This window comes from Zootoca vivipara, chromosome 1, assembly GCF_965207765.1.
Source record: "Zootoca vivipara chromosome 1, rZooViv2.hap1.1, whole genome shotgun sequence".
In the NCBI taxonomy this organism is placed as follows: domain Eukaryota; kingdom Metazoa; phylum Chordata; class Lepidosauria; order Squamata; family Lacertidae; genus Zootoca; species Zootoca vivipara.
In genome coordinates, this window is record NC_142582.1 from 54,475,350 (window position 1) to 54,492,797 (window position 17,448).

The following is a 17,448-nucleotide window of genomic DNA, read 5'->3' on the forward strand; positions in this document are numbered from 1 at the left end:
TGGGGAGGATGGTAGGGGTGTGGGTTGTGGTTGAGGGTGTTAGGACTGGTGTTGGAGTGGCAGTTTCCGTGAGGGTGTGGGGCTGGGGGGGTGGAGTAGCTGGTGTTAGCTATGTTTATGGCCTTATGGGGGTAGGGGGAGGGGGTGGGGGAAGGGGGGGAATCACCAGTCCTTCAGTTTGGGATGTTTTCCGGTTGCTTCACTTAGTTGTGGTTGTTGTGGTAGTATGGTCGTTCCTCTGTGTCGTGTTGGTTTCGTTGACCCTGCTTCTTGTGTCATATGCTCGGCCGAATAGTTCTGTGCGTGACGGTGTTTGGTTGAACTGGCGTGCGTTGTTTTGGCGTGCGTTGTGTTGCCTTTGTATCTTCTTTTTCTTCCTGTTGTTCTGTACTTTCGTCCAGTTATTTGCTGTCGTTTCGTTGTCTTGGTCTTGGCTGTCGCTTGGTGGGTCATCTTGAAGCCATTCCGGTGGGGTGTTGAGTCCGAGGTTCTTCAGTAGTTGCTGGGCTTCAGTTTTGTTAGTAGCTGTGTACTGTGTTGTCTTGTTTGTTACAATGAGGCGGAAGGGGAAGCCCCATCGGTATCTGATCTCTGCTTCTTGGAGACTTCGGGTGCATGGGCGTAGCATTTTTCTCCGATTCAGGGTGTCCTGGGACAGGTCTTGTAAGGCCAATATGTGGTTGTTTTTGTATTGGAGGTTAGTTGAGGTTTTGAGGTAATTCCATATCTCCTCTTTCTTTTTGTAACGTGCGAAGCGCACGATGATGTCCCTTGGGGAGGCGTCGGGATTCGGCATGGGTTTTAGGGCTCTGTGGGCCCTCTCCAGGTCGTTTGCCTCAAGTTGTAGATTTGGGATAGTGTCCTTCAACCAGTTAACAATTAGTTCTGTTGGACCTCTTTCCTCTGCTCTTTCGGGGAAGTTGCGGAAGCGGATATTGCAGCGTCTACTGCGATCTTCAAGGTCCGCTTGTTTGATTCTCAATTCTTCGTTTTCTGTCTCCAGTTCGACCAGTTTCTTTTTCAAGTGTGCGTTTTCCTCCTGTTGTTGCTCAATTATTTTTTCCTGTATTTGGTTTTTATTCTCTAAGGCTACCATCTTGGAGGTTAGTTCGTCGATAAGTGCCCGTAGGGGGGCTACTGTTTCCTCCAGTTGTTTTGCTAATTGTTTTGTTAGTCTTTTTGTTATTCTCTCTGTTAGTTTTGCTTCCATTTCCCTCGGCTCTGGATTTGTTGTTGGGTGGTCGTCACCTTGAGGGGGTGTTATGGTCTCAGTGCTGTTCGCCATTTCCCTGGCTGGTGTCGTCTCGTTCTCCCTTGTGGCTTTGATTCAAGGTCTGCTTGGTGACCTCTTGAGGTATGGTGTGTTGTGGTTAGAGGTAGTGGTGTTGGTGGTTCCTGATTGCTGTTTGTCGCTGGATTGTTCAGGCGTTATTGGTTGGTGGCGGTTCAGAGCGTCTGGATTAGGCGGTCATTTGTGTCTTGTCTGGGTTGTGCTTAAAAGAATTAAGGCTGGCAGAGTACTGTTTTAGGGCAAATCAGGCGCGGTAGTATAGTGGTCAGGGGTGGGAGGGATGAGGGAGGAAGGGGTTTAGGAGCAAGAAAGAAAAACAGGGGTTGGGGGGTTGGAGAGTAGCTAGGGGGTGGAGGGGAGGGGGGGATAGGGGGTGAGAAGGAGGGAGAGGGAGGGAAAGAGGGAGTGAAAAGAAGGAAGGGGGGAGAGAGAGGGAGGAGGTGGAGTAGTCGCACTGATAATATCTTTTGTTGGTGATTTTTGGTTTGGTACGAGGTAGGGTTTGCAGGGGGGTTGTTATTGAAGGGGGTGGGGAGGTATGGGTGTGTAGATTTAGGGGTTAAGGGGAGGGAGTGGGAAACAAACAAACTTAAAATGGGGTACAAGTTGAGGAGTTGGGGCTGGGGCGGAGAACAGTGTATTTAAAGGTATGTGGAGGGGGTAGGGGTGATAGCCGTAGATCAAGTGAGGGGAGGTTTCAGCGGCAGTGGTCCCCTTTTAAAAAGTAAGGTGGTAGGGGTAGGTATGGGGTGGCTTTAAACAATTAAGTAAAATAAAATGGTCAAATCTGCATGGGGGTGAGAAGTGGGGTGGGTGGGTGTGCTAAGGAAGAGCTGAGTAAAGGGGGAGGGTTGGGTACTTGTAACGAAGTGGGGGGTGATGTGATATTAGTGGTGTAAAGGTGTTGCTTTGGGGAGGGGGGAAGAACCAAGGGGAATTAGAGAAGTGAAAACAGAAGGGTAAGGGTGAAAATGGGGGTAGAAGTAGCAGTAGTTGTGATAATAGAGCAGGTAGCAAAAAATTAGCGAAAAAATAGTGGAAAAAAAATATATTTTAAAAAGAGGAAGAATATATTTTTGTTAGTGTATGTATGTGTGTGTGTGTGTATATATGTGTGTGTGTGTGTGTGTGTGTGTGTGAATATGTTTGAGAAAAAAAAATTGTATGTGCTAAGAGGGAGGGAAAAAAAATTATGAAAAATATTTTAAAAATACTGAAAGAGGTCTTTTTCAGAGGGCCTCCCTCTGGGCTCCGGCCTGCTTCTGGCTCGCTGGACTGTGGTGAGGTGGGCTCAGGCTGGGCCAGGGCTCAATCGCGTGCTCGCTCAAAGGGGGATTAGAGAGATGAAAGTAGAAGGGTAAGGGTGAAGATGGAGGTAGAGGTAACAGTAGTAATGATAACAGAATAGATAACAAAAAAAAAAAATTAGGCAAACAGGCAAGAGCAGGCTAGCAAGAGTGAATTAAAATAAGATAAAGTAGGGAAGGGTGCAAGGTTTATTGTTCTCCCTTTATAAAGGAGAAATGGAGGTGGAACTGAGTCTCCCGACCCCCCGAGTCCTTGGGGGTGGCTGCAGCGGCGGCGGCGGCGGAGCAGGAGCGGTGGGATCGGGCCCGTCCTTCTTTTCGGGGGGTTTCCTTCCCCCTCTTCTCCCTTGCTGGGATGGCGGCGGCAGCTGTTGTTTCAAGGCCGGCCTTCTCCGGATCGCCACGAGGTGAGCGGTCTCAGCTGGGCCTCGTAGCTCCGGCAGGTCGTTGGTCCGGTGGCGTCGGCTTCGGTCCGGCGGGCCCGCGGGGGGCCTCAGCGGCTCCCCGCCTGGTCCGCCGGGAGCCTCTGACACCCGCGCGGCTACCGCGACGCGGAGGGTGATCCCGGACTTCGAGGCCTTGGACTTTTGCCGGCCGCTGGCCGGGCGCCCACGTCCCTAGCCCGGTGAGGTCGTCGGGGGTCTTCCAGCGGCTCCCCGGTTGGTCCACCGGGCTCTCTCGGCGCCCGCGACACGGCGGCAGCAGTTTCGGCGGCTCCGGTGGTCCGGGGGCTGGTCGGATGGCGCGGACACGTTGCTCGCTCTCAGGAGCTTTGCGAATCCGTGCCGCACGCCATCTTGCCTCCCGGAAGTCATCTTCCCTACCTCCTGTTTGTCTGCGGTTAAGAGAAGTATGAAAACAAAGTACTCTCGAGCCTTCCAGGAGGCTGTGCTGAACTATCTACAAACATGGGAAGACATTTACAAGGAACGGCAACATCCCAATTTATCATCAGTTGAGGTTGAAGTCCAAGTTCAGGACTTAGAGGACAATTTGGATTTGGAGATTGCTGAGTCTGAGACTGTGTGTGAGGAGAAACAACTTGATGAAAGTATTGAAGAGGACTTGGACTATAACAAATATGTTTGGGATGAAGCAAAGTATGGATTTCAAAAGGAAGAAAAACAAGCAGAGCAAGAAAATGAGAAGCAAAGGAACTTAAAGATCAATGGAATTGAAGATCCTGGAGGGGTTAAAATGTGGGGTGGTGTTTTTGAGGGATGGGAAGGACAGGGGCAGGGGGGGGGCAAAGGCCTGGAAATGGATTTGGGAAAGAATGGGTGTGGGGTGAAAATTTTAGTTAAAAGGTTTTGTCTTGGCTTTTGAAAGACGGTTTTCGAAATCTTGGCTTGTTAACGGAAATGCTGATCCAATTGGGGGAAAAGACTTAGGGAAAGGAGATGGAGTGTAAAAAAGAAAGAAAAAAAAGTTGTGTTTTCTTGAGGGAGTATAAGAATGGCTAGGAAAGAATTTTTAGGTTAATGTAATTTTTTGTAAGTTAAGTTAGGTGTCTAGGCAGAAAGCTGCCTACTCTCCTCTCCTTACTCTGAGATACTCAGTGGCAGGGGGTGCTCAGAGGGGTGAGGAAGGGATATAATGGAACCTTGGAAATGCTGTGCCCTACAGGTTCCTCTTGTGGCAGGAGGGGACCTGTGGGAGGGCAGCATGGAAAAGGAGGAGGATTGAGTTAATATTATAAGAAAAGGATTTTAATTTGGAATAGAAAACCCGCCATAAGCAATCAGAGTTTGTTAGGAAAACCAGGAGGAAGAGTATCGAGGAAGTCACAATTACAATGTTAGGATAATAAGAATTGGGGAGTTAAAACTCTTCCCTTTTGTTGTTATGTTTATATTTGTTTATGTATGTTTATGAAAGAGCTGGGGGAAACCAATCCTCAGAGCTCCTCCATTCCTGTCCTTTCAGTGGCAGGGGGGGGATGTGGGGGGAGGAGGGAGGGGGGAGGCCAAACCCAACTTACAAAGGACCTCTTTGATTCTTAAAGCCCACGGGTACCACTGGTGGCAGAGGTGGACCGGTGGGTGGAGGGAAAACGAAGGGACAGTTTTATATTGTATGTTTGTTTTGTTTGTTTTGTTTGTATAAAATTAATAAAAATTATTATTTAAAAAAAAAGGAGTTGGGTTTTTAAAATCTGGTAAAGAGGAGAGTAATAGTCCTCTTCAAATATCTAAAGTGTTTATACATGGAAGACGGAGCAAGCTTGTTTCCTTCTGCTCTGGAGGGTAGGACTTAAAGCAACGGCTCTAAGTTACAAGAAAGAAGATTTCGACTAAACATCAGGAAGAACTTTCTGATGGCAAGAGCTGTTTTCAATGGAACGGACTCCCTTGGGAGGTGGTGGACTCTCCCAGGAGGCATGGTCAATGAACAATAAATCATCTTCAGGATGAACGCGGAAATTGCTCCACAGGCTCACGTGGAGCCGCCCAAGTTGCAAGTTGGGGGGGAGGCAGCCTTGCCGCCAGAAGTGTAAGCCCCCCACTTTTCTTTTTTCTTTAAATACCCACTGACACACGCCACTTCTAAGGCTCCCTTTGACACGCTCTCTCTAGGGGCGTACCCCCCCTGGGTACGCCTGTGTTCTAGGGGGGGCAACTGCCCCCCTGCCTACGCCCCTGAGTACAGTGGTACCTTGGGTTACATACGCTTCATGTTACATACGCTTCAGGTTAGACTCCGCTAACCCAGAAATAGTACTTTGGATTAAGAACTTTGCTTTAGGATGAGAACAGAAATTGTGCTCTGGCGGCGTGGCGGCAGCAGGAGGCCCCATTAGCTAAAGTGTTGTCTCAGGTTAAGAATGGTTTCAGGTTAAGAACGGACCTCCGGAACGAATTAAGTTCTTAACCCGAGGTACCACTGTAATGTGAACAAATTGCATATATTGGCAAAAAGTGTGCATAAAAATGCATGTTAGTGGAAAGAACATATAAAATTGCATTCTGTTATGGGAAACAGTTCTTCAAAAATGTGTGTATATTAGTGTGTATATTAGGAGAGATTTGCAGTAAAATACTGATGAGTTTTGATGAGGACTTTTTAAAAACAATTGCAAACTAATGTGGGGAACTGAATGTTTAGATTGGAGAAGTGAACAATTGAGAGGACCCAAATTTGATATTCTCCCATTCTTAGTAGCAAGGACAAACCACATTTTAACCACTAGTCACGGGTATATGTGGAAGATGAACAGTTACATAAGAGAAAGTGCTGCTGAGCTGCTGCTCCCACCCCACACTGAACAATCACAACTGCCCTCCTCTGACTCAGTTAACACGCAGAAGCAGGGCTTCTATTATCATTTATTTCCTTTATGAACTGTTTCCTATTAAGTGAAATTTTGAAGTGGTTTCACAACAGGGGAAACACACAAATAAAACAACCATATATATAAATAGCCAAAATGATTCCCTACATAAAAACAAGTGTAGCACACGGACTTTGGGTGAGAGTTACATTAATGAATTGTATATACAAAAATAATTTGGGACGCGGGTGGCGCTGTGGTCTAAACCACAGAGCCTAGGGCTTGCCGATTGGAAGGTTCGAATCCCTACAATGGGGTGAGCTCCGGTTGCTCGGTCCCAGCTCCTGCCCACCTAGCAGTTCGAAAGCACGTCAAAGTGCAAGTAGATAAATAGGTACCGCTCCTGCGGGAAGGTAAACGGGGTTTCCGTGCGCTGCTTTGGTTTCGCTAGAAGCGGCTTAGTCATGCTGGCCACATGACCCGGAAAAACTGTCTGCGGACAAACGTTGGCTCCCTCGGCCAGTAAAGCGAGATGAGCGCCGCAACCCCAGAGTCGTTCACGACTGGACTTAACTGTCAGGGGTCCTTTACCTTTACACTTACAAAAATAATGTCTAATCCAATCAAGATACCAACTGATACTCCACATAGATCAAGGGCCCAGCCCCTCTCTGGTTAAGTGCTGCCTCTAACTCAGTTGACTGCAAACTGTAAAGAACACAAGCATGCTTTTGTGCAGTGCCGGATTCACCTATAAGCTAAAAAAGCTATAGCTTAGGGCCCCACTCTCTTGGGGGCCCCCAAAAACATTTAAAGGGAAAAAACTGGATGTACATTTCCAAAATATAAGATAAAAAACAAATACTGTAAAATAAAACCTATACAGTGGTACCTCGGTTTATGAACACAATTGGTTCCGGAAGTCTGTTCATAAACTGAAGCGTTCATAAACTGAAGCGAACTTTCCCATTGAAAGTAATGGAAAGTGGATTAATCTGTTCCAGACGGTCCACGGAGTACTTAAACTGAAGCGTTCATAAACTGAAGCGAACTTTCCCATTGAAAGTAATGGAAAGTGGATTAATCCGTTCCAGACGGGTCCGTGGAGTACTCAACCTGAAGCGTACTTAACCCGAAGCATGGGTGTAATTGGTTCCAGAAGTCTGTTCATAAACTGAAGCATTCATAAACTGAAGCGAACTTTCTCATTGAAAGTAATGGAAAGTGAATTAATCCGTTCCAGATGGGTCTGCGGTGTTCGTAAACCAAAAATTCATAAACCGAGGTGTTCATAAACCGAGGTTCCACTGTATACAGCAACAGTGTTTTCTGTTGTGTAGGCTCCTATGATGTAAGTAATGGGCCCTGCCTGCTCCCTAAAATATCACTGGTTTGCGCATTTCTATATATAGGGTGCCTACATTCTGCACGTGCAAATGGCTTTAGATACCTATTAGGTCAATCAATTACCATATAGCATATATTCAACACAAAAAACGATTTGTTGACAAAGGACAGCTGGACATATAAAGGGCCCCATTACCTTCAGTAGCCTAGGGCCTCATCAAACCTAAATCCGGCCCTGCTTTTGTGGTGTCAGATGTCTCCTCACCCTTACCCCACAACTACCCCATTTTCAGTGGGACATCTGAGCAGTAAAACTGTTGGCACATTTGCAAAGCTACGTGGGGCCTGGCAAGTTAAACATCCCAGCTCCTCAAGGCTGTCTTTGGTCTGGATTCAGAGACAGAAGAAAGGAATGAAATGGCAAGACTAGCCAGGCTTGTTTTACTAAGCTTAATAAAAGCAAAACTAAGTTGTTGGTGGAAAAACATGACAGAACAAAATAAAAATGAACTACAAAAAGTTAGTGATGTAATAAATAAAAAGGTCAAATATTTAGGAGTGTGGCTGACAGCAAAGAATATCAATTTGTATAAAAGGATAATTATCTGCCTGTGTGAAAAGAAATAAAGAGAAATTTGGAGATTTGGGGCAGGATGAATTTATCATTTGGGGGAAGGATTTCTGTGATAAAAATGAAAGTATTGCCAAGAATGTTATTTCTGTTCCAATCAATTCCGGTTGTCAGCGGGCCAGGACCCATTAGGGAATGGCAAAGGGATATTTCAAGGTTTATATGGCTGGGGAAAACAAGAATAAAGCATAAGTTGTTAATAGACTCTAAAGATAGAGGTGGCTTCTCCCTACCAGATTTAAATGTATATTGTGAAAAATATATAGAACAAGATCTAATAAGTGTTGGAAATGTAAAGAAACAGAGGGTACATTTTATCATATGGGGTGGAAATGTGAGGTTGTCAAAGAAAATGGGAAATGATTTATAATGAAATGAAAAAGATGTTCAGAGGAACCTTTGTTAAACGAATAAATTTATTATTTTGATCACAGACTGGTTCCAGCTCACATACAATATCAGGGAAGTCATAAAATACGACAGGGATACATTTGAATTTGCAATTGGGTATAACAGGGACAATACAGATATAACAAACCTTTGTTAAAAAAACCAGAAGCCTTTCTATTAGGAATTGTGGGAGCGGAGGTTCCAAAAGACCAGAATAATTTGTTTGTATATGTGATAACGGCCGCTTGGATACTGTTAGCCCCAAGATGGAAAGAGGAAGCAGTCCCGACCAAAGATTGGCAAACCAAGTTAATGGACTATGCTGAACTGGCGAAATTAACAGGAAAACCCAGAAATCAAGATGACAAGAAATTTAAAATAATGGGAAATGTTTGTTATGTATTTGCAAAAGTATTGTAAACAGGTTAAAACACTGGCAGGATTTTAAGAACACTTGTAATTTTAGAGATAGTATAGAAAATGGGAGAAAAAGAAATTTGGAGTAGTTACAATATGGAGTTGAAAAGGAAATCTAAAGAACTTGGGGAGGGGGTGGAGGGAAGTCACAGGATTCAGAGAATCCTTTTTCTTTTTTGCAGGGATTTGATATTGTTTTCGTGTTTATTTTCTTTTCTGTTGTGGTTTGTTAGTTTTTGTTATTGTTTGTTTTTGCTTTTGTTACCTTTGTAGAAAATCTAATAAAAATATTATATGTATATAAAAAGAAACTGAAAAAGTCCAGCGCAATCAACAGTGAAATGAAACAACAGGAAGGAAAGGGGAAGCCCTTCCCCCTTTTTAACACCTATTGCTTTCACTTCCTATTGCTTCCTGGTGATACCTGAGACGCACACTGTGTGCAGATCAAGGGGTGCAACGTAAGTACTTTTGGACAGGGTTAATTAAATTGATTTGGGGACAGTATTTGATTTGATCCAGGGCTCAATTGGGAAAGGCCTGAAAGAATAAAATGGTTCTGCTGAACATGGGCTTCCCCCCTCCTGAACCCCAACAAGGAACAGAAGGCACTTTTTTTTAACCCTGCCACAGTGTGTGGAAGTCTTTTCTTTGGAAAATTAAGCCCTGGGCAAGCTGCTGCTTCTCCTCTCACAAGCACCTCAGTTTAGAAATCATTCTGCAGTGTTACTATAGTGAATGTTCTAGTTACAGGTAGGTAGCCGTGTTGGTCTGAGTCGAAGCAAAATAAAAAAATTCCTTCAGTAGCACATTAAAGACCAACTAAGTTTTTTATTTTGGTATGAGCATTTGTGTGCATGCACACTTCTTCAGAAATCTGAAGAAGTGTGCATGCACACGAAAACTCATACCAAAATAAAAACTTAGTTGGTCTTTAAGGTGCTACTGAAGGAATTGTTTTATTACTGTATAGTGAATGTTGTTCTGAACCCCCATGCTAAAGGCAAGGGAGAGACAATGTCTTATATGGCATGGCATGCAAAATGAAACTTTAGAGAGGGCTGAAGAATAAGGAAGGCCTGGAGTAATAAATTTTTAAAGTAGCTTTTACAGTTATATCAAAAATTACTGGTTTGGTTATGTTATTAGAAATGCATAGACAGATAATTATGAAATTATTGTGAGCTTTAATAAGTTAACCGTTTATATTTGGACAACTTTTGTGCTGTACTTTATTGGAAGGAGAAAAATAGTTGATTTAAATCATTTTTTAATAGAAAGACTCATTCTTGCTGGTATAATCTTAATATTTACAACCAGGTGAAGGTTTCATTTTTGGAATAATAAAGTTTCAGAGTACCGTAGTTTTTACAGTTATATAAAAAAAATACTGATTTGATTATACTATTAGATATGCATAGACCGATAATTATGAAATTATTGTGAGGTTTAATAAGTGAAATGTGTATATTTGGACAACTTTTCTGCTGTACTTTATTGAAAGGAGAAAAATAATCATTTCCTTAATAACAATTTAAACAATTTATTTAACTAAAACAACATTATTAGTGTTTTTTTCTTTTAAAAAATGTTAGGGGTACTCTCATTTTGACTCAAGAAAATCACCATTTTATAGTTCAGATCGGGAAAAATAAAAACTAACTGGCGAAAAGTACAAAGATTCACAAAATGTTTAGGGGTATGTGTCCCCCTGCGTCCCTCCAGAAAAAAAAGCACTGAGCATATATATCCATGTTTGTTAACTGATGTGGTTAAACACTTTTAAAAAATAAAACAGACTGAGTTTTAGCACACATGAAAAACTTAAAACAAATCCTTATTTCCTGATGAATAGCCTTTGGACTTTAATGCAACTTATATAGAAAACTATCTTTAGAAAGATCTTTCCTCCAAAAGCATTTTATATTTAAAATCCAATTTAAATTTTTAAAAATCGATTTAATTTTTTAAAAATCTGATTTAAATAAAAATCTGATTTATTTGATATTTTTTTTGGAAAAACAAATCATTGCTTTTTATCCACCCTCTTGGGAGGCAGTGGTGATCAGCATGGTGAGGTAGAGAGAGCCAAGTCTCTGCAGTTTACTGGCAAAGAGAAGGGTGAGAGGTGAGGAAGCAGCAAGGTTAGTGCTGTGCACATGTTAAAGTTCTTCATTATGAGTCTCTGGGGGGACTCAAAGCTCAGGACTTCTAAAGAGGTCAATACCATAACCTTCTCAAGCATCAAAAAGACAAAAGATTTTGACCCTAACGATATTGGCATGAGTTTGTGGGGTGTGAGCAGGGGTGTCAATATGAATAAAGTATTTGGGGGGGGCAGGTAAGTCCTGCCCCACACAATCAATCAGAAGCCAGGTGGATTTGATTTAAATTTTTTTTTTTTTACAGAAAGACTCATTCTTGCTGGTATAATCTTAATATTGACAACCAAATGAAGGTTTCATTTTTGGAGTAATAAATTTTCAGAGTCGCTTTTACAGTGTTAGGACACCAGAAATGTAATATGGATGATTGGCTTCCCAAATTGACCAGACGAAATCTCAGGCAGTTGAACAATTTTATTATTGGTTTGTCGGCAAAACAATATGGAGCAGTAGGGAAAAAACCATTCCTCATTCTGCCCGACCCATGGGCATACACAGAGTGCTTTTATACCTTTTTGACAGAGTGAAGTGAAGATCAGCCTTTCTGCAGTACTTCATCAACCAATCAAGAGAGAGCACCCCAAGATGCAAAGTCACCCGCCCAACTCTACTAGGTGGCGTTATGTACCTGGTACCTTCATACACGTGTCTATGTGGAATTTTACAGGCACAATTGTGGTTGTGCTCTACTTATAATTTGCGGTGGGCTACATCCTCTTGCTCTTGTGGTTTATGCTAGAATTTCTTAGAAGTGCTGTGTGTGGTTAGATCTTTGCATTAGATGTGCAAACATGCTGTGCCTGTGTGCAAAGTGCTGTCTAATTTACTTTCTATCAGAGGCAGAGAGATTTAGAAAATGGAGTTCCTCTTGCTTTTAGGGCCTGCATGGTCTGACCAGGATTATTCTGGCCCTGGTCATTGCCACCCTATATTCCCTCCTCTTCAATATGGAGATGAAGAACAGGTGTGTTTCTGCATCTCCATTTGATTGACCCATCGCACTACAGTGTTTCCTGGTGTTTCCTGCTTGGCAGGGGGTTGAACTGAATGGCCCTTGTGGTCTCTTCCAACTCTATGATTCTACAGAGGAGCCAGCAGCTTCCCATGCTCCAATGTTAGGCCAAAGGATGGGCAACAGAGAGCAAAGTAAGTGAGGAAGCTTCTGCTGACTTTTCCCAGGCTTGTTATTCAGCTTGTCTCAGAAGGGTTACCAGAAGGTTTATACAGACCAAGGTTCTGCATAGGGCTAAGACAATAAGAAAGAAAATTAAAATTATGAGCAGAATCTCTTTTAACTATGACCAACCTGGGAGCCAAGAACTAATCTAACTCCATACACTGGGCAGACCTTCACCGTCTAGGCTAACCTTGTGGTACAGATCAGCCTGCTTCTTAATGTTTTTAACATCACTCTCAACACGTTTACTCTGGTTGTATACCGATGTTAGTTCCCTGATCCGTCCAATATCGGTCACCACGCGTTGAGCCTGATTGATGTACACACAGCAGGAGGAGTTCAGAAGGGCTACCTGGCCAGCTGCGTCTAGTCCTGAGAGTCTGGCCAAAACCTCATGCTTTTTTATTGAGAGACTTCAGAGCCCTCAGAAGATTGCTGGGCTTCAAAGAAGTATGTAGGGCAGAAGAAGGCTAACTGGAAGCTTGCTCAAATGTTAGGTTTTTGACTTCCAGGGAAATAGTGCAAGGCAGATAGATAACTTCGGGGTGGGGGCTGCCTTTTCTACTGAACAGTTAAAATACCTGACCAAGGCTGTTAAATGTTTCTTAGTGTCACCAGAACTAAAAAGGTTCCAGGAACCTCCGGCTGTGATCAGGAACTAGCAGTCATTAAAGACATAGTACATTGCTTTTCTTAAATCAAATAGCAAAATATTTTACAAACAGACCTAAATTTTGTTACCTGGCACATTCAGACCTTCATTTTGAAACTTCTTAACTTAAGGTATACAAGCTAGTGTTTCTAAAACTTGTGAATAACGTGCATTACTAAGCAGTTTCTTAAAAATGCTACCACACATACACATGGGGTTGGAAACTTTCCTAAGGGGGAAAGGATAATTCATTGTTAGGATAGACACCATCAGCTAATTCATAGGGCTATACACAAACTCTGAGAGCCTGTAGATTAAGGCATTCAGTCTGCAGAACTGTCAGTGTAAAATAACCATGAAAGTTTTTTTTTTCCTGCTTCAGCTTGATGCTATAAAGCAGAGTAAAAATGCTTGCTGAATTTAAGCCTGGTTCAGCTTTTGATTAATCTATTTCCATAACTCCTAAGCATTTTCTGTTGAAGTTTTTAGCCTTCGTGTTAGACCTAACTGGGAACACATATTTGCATTATACAAACATCATTTTTGTCGAAGCACAAGTGCCACTTTCTACTACATTGCATTTCCATTTGAGGCACAACAAAAAAATCGCAATACAGACTTTTGGCAACAAAGGGTTCTTTCTCTCAGGTGGGCCATGAATCTATAATGGCCACACTAGTCTTCAGAGATACTAGGATACTATAGTTGCTGGAAATCTAAAAGCCAAGGGGCTTTAGCCACTGTTTCCAAAACTTTATGTCAGCAGGAAAATACACAGTTCTCTCTCAGCTCAGTACTGGGCTTCAATGCAAATCAGTGGGTTTCAAAAGTTCCTACACAGTTCTAAAGGCCAGGAATATATATATATATATATATATATATAACAATTGGAGGTTTGTCCTAGCTGAGCATTTGGCTACAGAAAGAATGGCTATTGTTCCAGTTTGCCAGAATCAGGAGAGGCTTGCATTAGATATCAGTGGGCTACCAGAAGCTTCTCCCATCATTTCCAAAGCCAGAACTGAGGGGTGCACCTGGCCAGCTCTTCCAGTTACATCCCCAACCCAGCTATAGCCCTGTATCACCTAGGGAGTTGCTGGAACCCTCCCCATATCTGTATGACCTAGGGAGTTGCTGGAACCCACCCCATGGTTCAATTTCTGAAACTGTTTTGGGTCTGTTCGCTCAAGTGAGGCAGGTACACTGCCCTTCCTTCCAAATTAAGGATACTGCTTTGGGGGCAGGTAGACTTCTACTGTGGGTCCCACTCAATTGATGCCTCCCATACAAATATACATACATACATACATATATAAGGGTCTAAGATTTACTGCGTCTCCTTGTCTCCTTGATGTTTGGTGCTGCATAAGATGGACATTCCTCAACCCGTGCGTCGAGTGACAGCGTCCGGAGTGTCACAGCAGGGGCTACTTCGGTTTCCCATGCGCTGGGCGTCTTTTGCCGGTCAGACGCTGCAAGGGGAAACTGGTGCACCGTGCGCTGGGTACCCACTCCTGATTAGGTACAGCAGGGTGTGGATCCAGGGGGTCATCTCAGGCACTTTCACCGGATGGAATGGATACCTCACCACCTAGGAATGAAGAGGGTCTCGTCTCCCTTCCTTCAAGGATTCACTCAGGGACTCGCTAGCGTCAGGCTGGAACCATCGTGTCAGGCTCCGCAAGGCTACACGCTGTTCGCTCGAGTGATTTCCTGTAGATAAAAAACAAAGGAGGGGGGGGAGAGAGAGATTGTCCTTGTAGCTGCCGCTGCTGTTTTAGAACTTCTTGCTGGTTAGTCCACCACCAAACTCTCCGAGGTAGTGCGTCCCACGTATTGGACATTGAGGTGTGTCTGGCACACAGAAGTCATCTCTGGGATGTAGCAGCAGTTAGTTGAGAAGTCATCTCTGGGATATAGCAGCAGTGCCTTACAGCAGTCTTTGCCGAATTTCACAAGGCTTGCAACAGGATTCCACGTCTGGTCCATCTTTCAGGATCTCCCCGTGGTTTCTCTTTCCTTCCACAGAACTTCATGCATGTGCAGGGTTAAGGAGGGGTCCTTTAAATCCGTATTTGCCTCCCATCCAGCTGCCGACGGCTGAGTTCTGCTAGGATACTGAAGCCTGTTTTTCAAATTATGCAAAGTCTTGTGGTTTCTAGAAGAAGAAAAAACTTACAGCTGCTTTGTAGCAACGGGCTGTTTCCGTGAGACATAAAATTTTTTAAAGTCAAAGCATTTAGAGCAGTAGTGTTTTTGTAAGCTGAAACGTGGACCTCCAAAGCATAACATCTTTTTCTCCCTACTTTCACAGCAACGGTCTTGGTCACACAATGTCACACAATAGAATGTCCGAAATGGCAACACCAGCCAGGCACAGCCACAGTCTCTAAGTGCAGGTTGCAGGAGAAAGCAAGTTGTGCAAATACAAATCATGCAGAATCGCTTGTGTAACCAAATAAGGGGGGTTACGCCACACATCTCTGCCGGAGGTTTGAGAGACTGCTTGAGATTTTTCGCAGCCTGTCTTCCAATGGTAGTGTTAGATTCAAACAGACAATGTCTTTACACACAAATCTCCATTCAGTATAACTTCCTTCTACCTTATCCTGAATTCTTTAGTTGATAAACATTCATTTCATTAAAATATGCAGTTCTACAAATTTTCCAACGTTGCTGTCACAAAAACATATGAAATGGGGTTGCAGGTAGGAGGGTAAAACCCTTTAAACGTAGTTTGCTTTTAGAAGGACTCAAATGTCTCTTTTTTCCCCATTCTTGTAAGTTTCCCCAAAAACTAAAGTCTGCACAGCTACAACAGGACTTGGGGAAAAGATTATAATTGTTCAAATAAAATCTATTGTCTCTTGCGTTGTGAACTACTTAAGTACATGATTTTTTTCTTTTCTTTTCTTTTGAAGCCAGCTGAAGCATATGAAAACATTTTCTGAGCACCGTTACTGGCATTTTGTCAGTTTCCTGTGGGGGGGGGGTAGCCTCATTTCTAGTATGGTGAATAGCATTCTAAAGGTTGCAGAGATGATTTTTCTGAACCAATCCTCCGCTGTCTGTTTGTACAGCCCTTTTAGGCATAAAATCAGTCTGATGCTTCTTTTGGTTTTTTTTGGGGGGGGGCTGTTTCAAGGATATTTAAAAGCAGAATACTGGGTGCCTATATTTATAACAAAGTCCAGATGCAGGTAACTCTTAAGTCACCTTGACCATGGCTCTTTGCCATGCCTGCCAAACCGACGAACTCTCTTCTGCTGGGACCCCCTTGTCCCATCTTTCTCCGAACACTCTTCCTTCCTCTTTTACATTGACCGAGACATCTCCGTCCTAGCAACTGACCTTCACCAGTGACCTTTGAACCCCTTCTGGTTCCTCACTGGTCCTTGAGCCATTATTTGTTGCTGTTTAACCACTGCCTTTCTCTTCATCTTCTTTCTCAAAATGCCTTTCTTCTCTCTGGGGGGGGGGGGAATACTGGTTTGCGCCACCCTTTTTCTCTGAACTTGTTGTTGGCAGGACTTGTAAATTAAATTTCTTTTATGACATTCTGAATTTATCTACCATGAATTCTAGGGAAATCACATTTTTCCCTCCTCTTGACCATACTCCTCCCATTTATGGCCCTGTAAAGTATCCCCTCATTCACAGCACACACTGCAAACTTTGCCACACATACCATGCATTGGACACTTTACCACACTCTACCTCCCAGTTTTTCCTTGTTTCCTAAGTGTCTATTTGTCAGGGGACCTCCTCCCTACTGACTACTAACATACACATTTTCCTCCTCCCTTTGCCTCTTACCCAAAGCGCATGGTTTTCCCAGTTGACCTCTAATTAACTGAGTACTACCAACACGCTGGAGATGTGATCAGGATCTCCCTTCCCCTCATTAAAGGGGGCCAATTCCCTTCAAGGTACCTTTTCCCTTTCTACTTACCCCAGCCGGCTTTTCCTGTTCTTCCCTTCCAACCTCGGTCCTTTTGCCTCTTCGTCCAGGGCACGGAAACTCAAGGGCCACCTCTGATCCTCCGGAAAAAGTGCCGGTGTGCACCAGACCAGAGGCGCCGTTAGGAATCTGCGCCCTGTCCAGTGGGGCAAAAAGGGGACTGCCTCTGGTTCAGGGAAAAGCCCTCATCCGAGTCACGGCACCAGAAATGTTAGGACACCAGAAATGTAATATGGATGATTGGCTTCCCAAATTGACCAGACGAAATCTCAGGCAGTTGAACAATTTTATTATTGGTTTGTCGGCAAAACAATATGGAGCAGTAGGGAAAAAACCATTCCTCATTCTGCCCGACCCATGGGCATACACAGAGTGCTTTTATACCTTTTTGACAGAGTGAAGTGAAGATCAGCCTTTCTGCAGTACTTCATCAACCAATCAAGAGAGAGCACCCCAAGATGCAAAGTCACCCGCCCAACTCTACTAGGTGGCGTTATGTACCTGGTACCTTCATACACGTGTCTATGTGGAATTTTACAGGCACAATTGTGGTTGTGCTCTACTTATAATTTGCGGTGGGCTACATCCTCTTGCTCTTGTGGTTTATGCTAGAATTTCTTAGAAGTGCTGTGTGTGGTTAGATCTTTGCATTAGATGTGCAAACATGCTGTGCCTGTGAGCAAAGTGCTGTCTAATTTACTTTCTATCAGAGGCAGAGAGATTTAGAAAATGGAGTTCCTCTTGCTTTTAGGGCCTGCATGGTCTGACCAGGATTATTCTGGCCCTGGTCATTGCCACCCTATAACAGTTATATCAGAAATTACTGATTTGGTTATACT

The 17,448-nt window shown here is 43.5% G+C and overlaps 1 long non-coding RNA gene across 1 annotated transcript; it reads right to left on the reverse strand.

Moving 5' to 3' along the window:
- Positions 1-11,215: 11,215 nt before the first annotated feature.
- LOC148687571 (uncharacterized) lies at positions 11,216-17,281 on the reverse strand. The gene is made up of 2 exons (XR_015948669.1): positions 13,772-17,281; positions 11,216-13,733 (listed from the first exon to the last, which is right to left on the reverse strand). It is a non-coding gene; the product is annotated as an uncharacterized LOC148687571 (long non-coding RNA).
- Between the last annotated feature and the right edge of the window lie 167 nt (positions 17,282-17,448).